This window comes from Monodelphis domestica, chromosome 3 (genome assembly GCF_027887165.1).
Source record: "Monodelphis domestica isolate mMonDom1 chromosome 3, mMonDom1.pri, whole genome shotgun sequence".
NCBI classification, from domain to species: Eukaryota; Metazoa; Chordata; class Mammalia; order Didelphimorphia; family Didelphidae; genus Monodelphis; species Monodelphis domestica.
In genome coordinates this window covers 7662961-7669983 of record NC_077229.1, presented here as the reverse complement: position 1 = coordinate 7669983, position 7023 = coordinate 7662961, and positions in this window count along the sequence as shown.

Sequence of the window (7023 nt, the reverse complement as noted above, 5' to 3'; positions counted from 1 at the left end):
TAAAGCCCAGCCTGTCAGAAGCAACTCGGAACTCTGATGATAGAGGTTCCCACTGATGCGCGTATCAGTTCAATAAATGGCCTTTCTCTGCCTGTTTGCATTGTTCGTGGACTTCCATGGTGGTGGGTGAAATCCCGGACCTTAACACTTTCTCTGTCCCTCCCTCCTTCCAGAGGAAGCCCATTATACTTTGGACATCAAGCCTAAACCTGCTTCTTTCCACATGCCCCCATTATTACTCTTGGGCATTAATCAGAGAGGCAGAGCATGTTTAATCCCTTCAAATACCTGAAGATAGTGTGTGCTCCCGGAGTCTTCTCTTATATAAACATCCCTAGTTCCTTACAACTGATTGAAGTTATGGTATGAACTTGAGGCTCTTTACAATCCTCCACATGCCCTCCAGAATGTGTCAAGAGCAGCAATCACTGATTTATGGGGCCTAAAAGTTGTTCGAGTCCAATAAAACTTGTTTTGAGGAAGCTTGTCTTTCTTGTGATAGGCTTGTCTCTGCTTTGCACCTTTCCTTTCCTCCTTCCTGACAATCTCTCCATTTTATGGAACCTTCCATGCTAGAAACTTTCATGCCTGATTGCAGTCTTGCTAAGTGAATCTGTTGGCTATGACACCAGAAACAAGAAACTAATAATCAACCAAATTGAGACTCTACTTCTCCCTCTATCCTGGTCCTGGCCTATTGCATGGCTGACCCAGGAGGGAACTGAGCTAGAAACACATGGAGCCCATTTCCCCTTAGTATGAGAGGTCCTGGCTCCTGGATGCCTGGCAGAGGAGATGGGACCGTGGCTGTTCTTCAATTGATGAAAAGGAATTGTCCCAGGAATGTGAGCTGGGAATGCCAGTCTCAAGGATATCCTTCTATCCTTTGCTGAACCCCTTTCATCTTACTAAAATTCACAGAATGCTGTGGCCACGAATGCCCTGATATCCTTGCTTTCCACTCAGTGCTCCCATCCCCAGTTGTCACCATGAACCTCCCCACTTTGTTCCCAGAAGTTAAGAGGTTTTGCTTCTAGCCTCATGGGCTAGCCTATTTTGGTGCCTAGAATAATAAGAATAGACTGAGACAAGAAGTGACAAAGATCAATATCCATAGGGTTTTCATTTCTTCCTCCAATTATCCCTATGACATAAGGAGCTTGGGGATCCCTTTCTACTCCATTGAACAGATGAGGAAGGTAACCCAGTAACATTCAGTGATCTATAGCATAGCTTGCCAAACCAGGAAGTAAGAAAATGAGATTGGGTCCCAGGGGTTTGGCATCTCCATCTAGAGCTCAGGTGGTCACCCTACCCTGTCTCCAACATTGACTGAAGTCATTCAGGTGAGTTTGGAAACAGAACCAGAAAAGAGTTATTCATGGAAGCCCAGAAGATACAAAGCTTGTTTGCATCTAGCTCCCTCTGCCTGCCATACTTCCATCAGCCACTGCAGAAGCAGGAAAGAAGACCATGGACCCAGAAAGGGAGTTTCCAAATATCTTAAAATATGCTCAGTTGGTTTGGGCTGGGAGGTGTAAAAGAGAATTCTTTGTTCTCTTTGAGTTTACATTTGTGAAAGGAAATCCTTTATTCCCTTTGTCTATTTTGAGTTAATACTTTGGTTAACATTAAGTACCCCTACTTAGTACCTCACTATACTGAAGACAGGATTAACTCTCCTTTGTCTACTTTAAAAATGAATCAATAAAAGATTGAATACCCTAATTAGTACTAGGAAAGATTTAGAAAATTCACATCCTTAGCTGTGAATCCTTTTGATGAGAACTTTATTATATGTCTATTATTATTATTATTATATTTGTATTATATGTGTGTGTAGATATATTGACATAGATGAAGATATAGATGCTATAGATATAGATTATATAGATGCATGTTGTTGGCGTTTAGTCATTTCAGTCATGTCTGACTCTTCATGTCCCCATTTGAGGTTTTCTTGGGAAAGATACTGAAGTGATTTTCCATTTTCTTCTCCAGCTCATTTTACAAGTGAGGAAACAGACAAATAGGGTTAAGTGACTTGCCCAGGGTCACACGGAGTCCGAGGCCATATTTTAATTCCAGTATTCCCAACTCCAGGCTTGATGACCTATCCACTGTACCACCTAGCTGCCCAAGGATATACATATGTAGATAGAGAGAGGGACTCTGGCCATCATTCCCTTTGGGGCTCTGCTGTGGAGAAAAGAAACAAACCAGGAAAAAGGGGCCCATGGACAGTATGGGAACCCCAAAAAGAAAAGAACATGAGGTGATTCCCACCAGGGGTGTAGAGGCCCGTACACAGGATAAAAAAAAGGGGACTCATCTTCCCCAGGACTTGACCCTCTGACAGCTCCAGTCATGCCTCTCCTAACCTTAAAGGGAAGGGAAAGGAATGAGCATTTCTATTGTGCCTACCATGTGCCAGCCACTGCACTAACCCATTTTTTACAAGTATCTCATCTGATTCTCACAACAACTCTGCAAAGGTAGGTGCTGTTATCCCTATTTTATGACCAAAGGAACTGCGACAGAGATGAAATGACTTTCCCAAGCTCACACAGTTAGTAAGTGTAGGAGGCCAGATTTGAAGCAAAGTCCTCCTGATTCCAAGCCCAGAACTCTGTTATGACACCAAGTGTCTCAAATATCCTAATGGGGCTTGCTGTGGTCAGAGGAGAGTCATGAAGGGCATGAGTGTCCAGCCCACCTGGAGCCCTAGCAGAAGTCTCAACAGCAATGGGGTCACCCTCATCCATTAACAATGGCTGGTCACTGCAGTGAACAGAACTTTCTTTTGGGAAGGAAACTCCAACGGCCATTTGGTCCAACCCAAACCTGAAGAAGAATCCCTACTCCAGGCTGCCTCCTCAGTCAGTGGTCATCCAGCCTTTGCTTAATAATAACCTCCAATGAGAGAGAACCCACTCCCTCCTGATGCAATCCATCCCATTTGGGGAGAGGTATTATAATGATAATAACTAACAATTTCATGGCATTTACTATGTTCCAGGCACTTTATCATTATCTCATTTGATCTCACAACAGTCCTGGGAGGTAAGTGCTATTAGCATCCCCATTTCATAGATGAGAAAACTGAGGCATATTGGAATTGAGTGACTTGCCCAAAGTCATACACCTCAAATTTGAGGCTGGATTTGAATTTAGGACTTCCTGATTCCAGACCTAATGCTTTGTCCACTCTTTCACCAGGATTATCAAGTTTTTACTGGCATTAAACCTAAGCTTATCTCTCTGTGATCCCTCCTCATCCCCTATAGTTCTGTCCTCCAAACTAAACAAAGTATGCCTTGTCTACGTGGAAGCCTTCAGATATGTGAAGACAGTCATCATGTCTCTCCATCCTGCTTCTCTAGGCTGAACACCCCCAGTTTCTTCAACTGGTCCTCATATGGCATAGACTTAGGTCAAGAGTCTTTACTGTCTGACTTCCTTGTCCTTTCCTTGAAAGCTATGCATTTCTCAATGCAGCCCAAGACTGAATTAACTTTTTTACTTGTCCAGTCCTCATGGTAAGTTTTCAGTCCACTAAAACCACCAGATCATTTTCAGACTGACCCCATCTTAAACTTGTGAAGTTGATTGTAAACGTAAGACTTTACATTTAAACCTCACCCAATTAGATTGGCCCCAAGGGAGAGGAAAGTACTATTACTTAAATTCCAGTTAATTCTTCATTCTTCAATTACCTTGCATCAAATATAATTTTTACTGCACTATGGTCGACAAAGATATGTCTTATATTTCTGCTTTTCTTTAACTCCTATCTTCGAATCCATACTAACTATCACTTACAAGGCAGAAGAGCTATAAGGACTAGACAATTGGGGTTAAGTGACTTTTTCAGAGGCACCCAATTAGGAAGTGGCTGAGGCCAAATTTGAATCCAGGACCTCCCATCTCTAGGCTTTTCTCTCTTTCCACTGAGTCGCCAAGGTGCCCCTATTTCTGTTTTTCTACATTTATCTATGAGGTTTTTATGGCCTAATATGGCAGTTTTTCTAGGTACCACACACAACTTATAACCATATATAATCCTTTTTATTCCCATTTAATGATTTCCAGATATTTTTCACTTCCAGTTTTTATAAAATTCTATTCAGATCCCTAATTTTTATAGTTTTATTATTTATTTCTCTATATAACTCATTTTTAAGTATTTGAATGCTTCATCATTCAGTGTGTGTATACTATTGATATTAACATTACAATTCCTTTCTGTAGTTGAGGCAGAACCGTAAGGGTTAAAGCCCTCCTCTTCTCCCTGCTTGGGTTGCATAGTCAGGGTTGTGGGTTGAACTGTGTACGACCTGTACAGCTGTGTGCTCAAGGTTGGAATAGCAGTGGTGGGAGGATTGATAAGGTCTGTGAGAAAGAAACTGCAAGGTTGGAGTAGCCAGCAAAGGGAGGATTGATAAGGTTTGTGAGAAATTGTGAGAGACTGTGGGAAAGTTGCTTGTTTGGAATCCTCTCGGTTCTTCCCTGTGCCTGGCAGGTAACGTCATGAATTCCTATGAATCTGCCCAATTATTGGTTCCTGCTGTTGCTGGGTGGTAACATCATATCTTCCTGTGTGTCTTAACCTATATAAGCTTTGTGTGAAACCAATAAAGCTTTGTCACTATGCATTTTCATATAGCGTCCATTCGTTACTCTTCATTTCGTTACCCCAAGTGAGGTCACACAGGGCTGGCTGACCCTGGCAATGAGCCTTACACTTTCAGCATAATACACTTTTACCTGCTTATCTGGTTTAATCAATAATCAAAACCAAATCAATCAAAAATAATTTTAATTTATTCTGTTGCCTCATTTGAATCCATTCTTGCTACCCCTGCCTTTTTTTATAAGTGGAAGCATAATAGATTTTGCTATAGCATCACATTTAACTCTGAAATATTCTCTCTCAAGTATGTTTCTTATAATTAAATGTATATTTGTATCTTCTTTCATTTTATAAGTGAGTTCATCACATTCACTTTCATAGTAATAAGAATTATGTATTTCTCTCCATCTTATTTTGTTATCCTTTTCCCTCCCTTTGGTTCCCACTTTCCTCTTGTCAAAAAAGAAGAGAGTAAGTAGTTGGATGAGGTTGGTATTCGGGGCTCCAATCTTGTCCCTCTTTCTCTTTCTCTTGCCCAGATGCAAATCACAGATTCTTTGATATTCTCTCCTCATTTTTCTTTTTTTCCCTTCTTTGCTCCCTTCTTCCATCTTTCCTATCCTTCCTTCCAAATCATTTATTTGAGCCACACTTTGTGGTTAAAGTTGTTTTTTGTTTTTTGGGGTTTTTTTTGCTTAGGACTGATACTTCCCTGAATTCACTCTCTCATTTCTCTCTCTTTCCTCTCTCCATTCCCTCCTTTTCCCCTATTGCATGAAATGAATTTCTTTAGCCAGCTCTGATGTATCTATTCTCCCCACTTTTGACCAGCTCAGATGAAAGTGAATTTCAAGTGTTGCATATTTCCCTACTCTTTTCTCTTTGTTTGAATAAAATTCTCCTTTCATTCTTTTGTTTGACATAATTTTCCTCACTCTTCCTCATTATTTCCTCTTGAATATCTGTTGACCCTCCCTTTCCTTTTAAGGCCATCAGAACATAACAAAGCTATTTTGGCTTCTGTCTTATTTAATTCATACAATAACACCTGATGATGATAGGACTCTGAGAGGGCACTAGTACCATCTCCTGCGATGAGATTGTAGACATTGCATCCTTTTCCCTCCATTGGGATTGCTTGTGCATATTTCTCCTTTTGTGTTACCCTTAACTCAAAGTTTATAGGCAACTCTAGTCTTTTCATCAAGAGTGCCTAGAAGTTGCTTATTTGGGGGCAGATCTCCCCACTCAAGTGTAAGTAGCGTGTTTACACTTTTGATGATAAAATCTAAAAATGGGCAGGGGAGTTAATTTAATATTCACAATCAAGGGAGAGTTAATTAATTTCATTTTCACAATCAGGGGAGAGTTAAATTTAATCTTCACAGCCTCAACCACAGAGCATGAGCAATAAATTTTGTCTGCTGCCAGATTGTGTGGAAGAGGTTAGCACGATTGTTTCCAGAAAGGAGAGATGTCATGTAATAGTATTTTACCCTATTCCATGAAATGGAATAGCCCTGCTTGCCCTCATATTAACCCTGTTTATCTCAGTTTCCTTATCTGTAAAATGAGTTGAAAAAAGGAAATGGAAACCTCTTTGCCAAGAAAATCCCTAGTGAGGTCAGGAAGAGTCACACATGACTGAAACATCTGAATAACAAGACCAAATTGTTATTGATAGAACAATTGATTGACTCAGACATCAAGGCTGGAGGTGCTGATGGTCTTCTCATTGATGATGGATAATAGAGGAGTGACATTACCAATACCCAAGGGAACATTAAAGGTGAAACACAAAACAGAAGAATAAAAAGGAACATCCTCAAAATCATGAGATGAAGAAGATTGAACGGGGTGCTCCCACTGACAAAACTAGAGAAATTGGGGGAAAGTATCAGTGAAGTGTACAAAGTAGGTATGATTAAAGTATTACAAAGTTCATGAAATAAAATATTCTGTGAAGTAAATATTTGGGAGCCTAGATCCTCCATACTCTGGTGGTAAGATATAGGAATCACAAAGTCAAAGTCATGTGGAGTGTTGGAAAACTGGACTCCTGGGTTCCCCATCAGGGTAGGCATCCTGAGGGACAATATGGCAGAGCCAGAGCAACATGACCACAGAGGTGGAGCTGACAGGGTTTTTTAACTAGGGCGGGAAGCTGAGCCTCCCTCTTGATTTTTGTACTCGAACACGGTGTGTGTGTTGGAGCTGACACATCCCTTCTCTCCCTCTCTCTGTCTCTCTTTGTCTCTCTGTCTCTCTCTCTCATAAATCTGTTAATAAGCCTCCAGATCCATTTTTATTCATAATAATATCCCAGAATGATACAGGTCATTTCTTGGGTACCCCTTCAGCCTTGTGAAAGAATACAGATTCAATGTTCG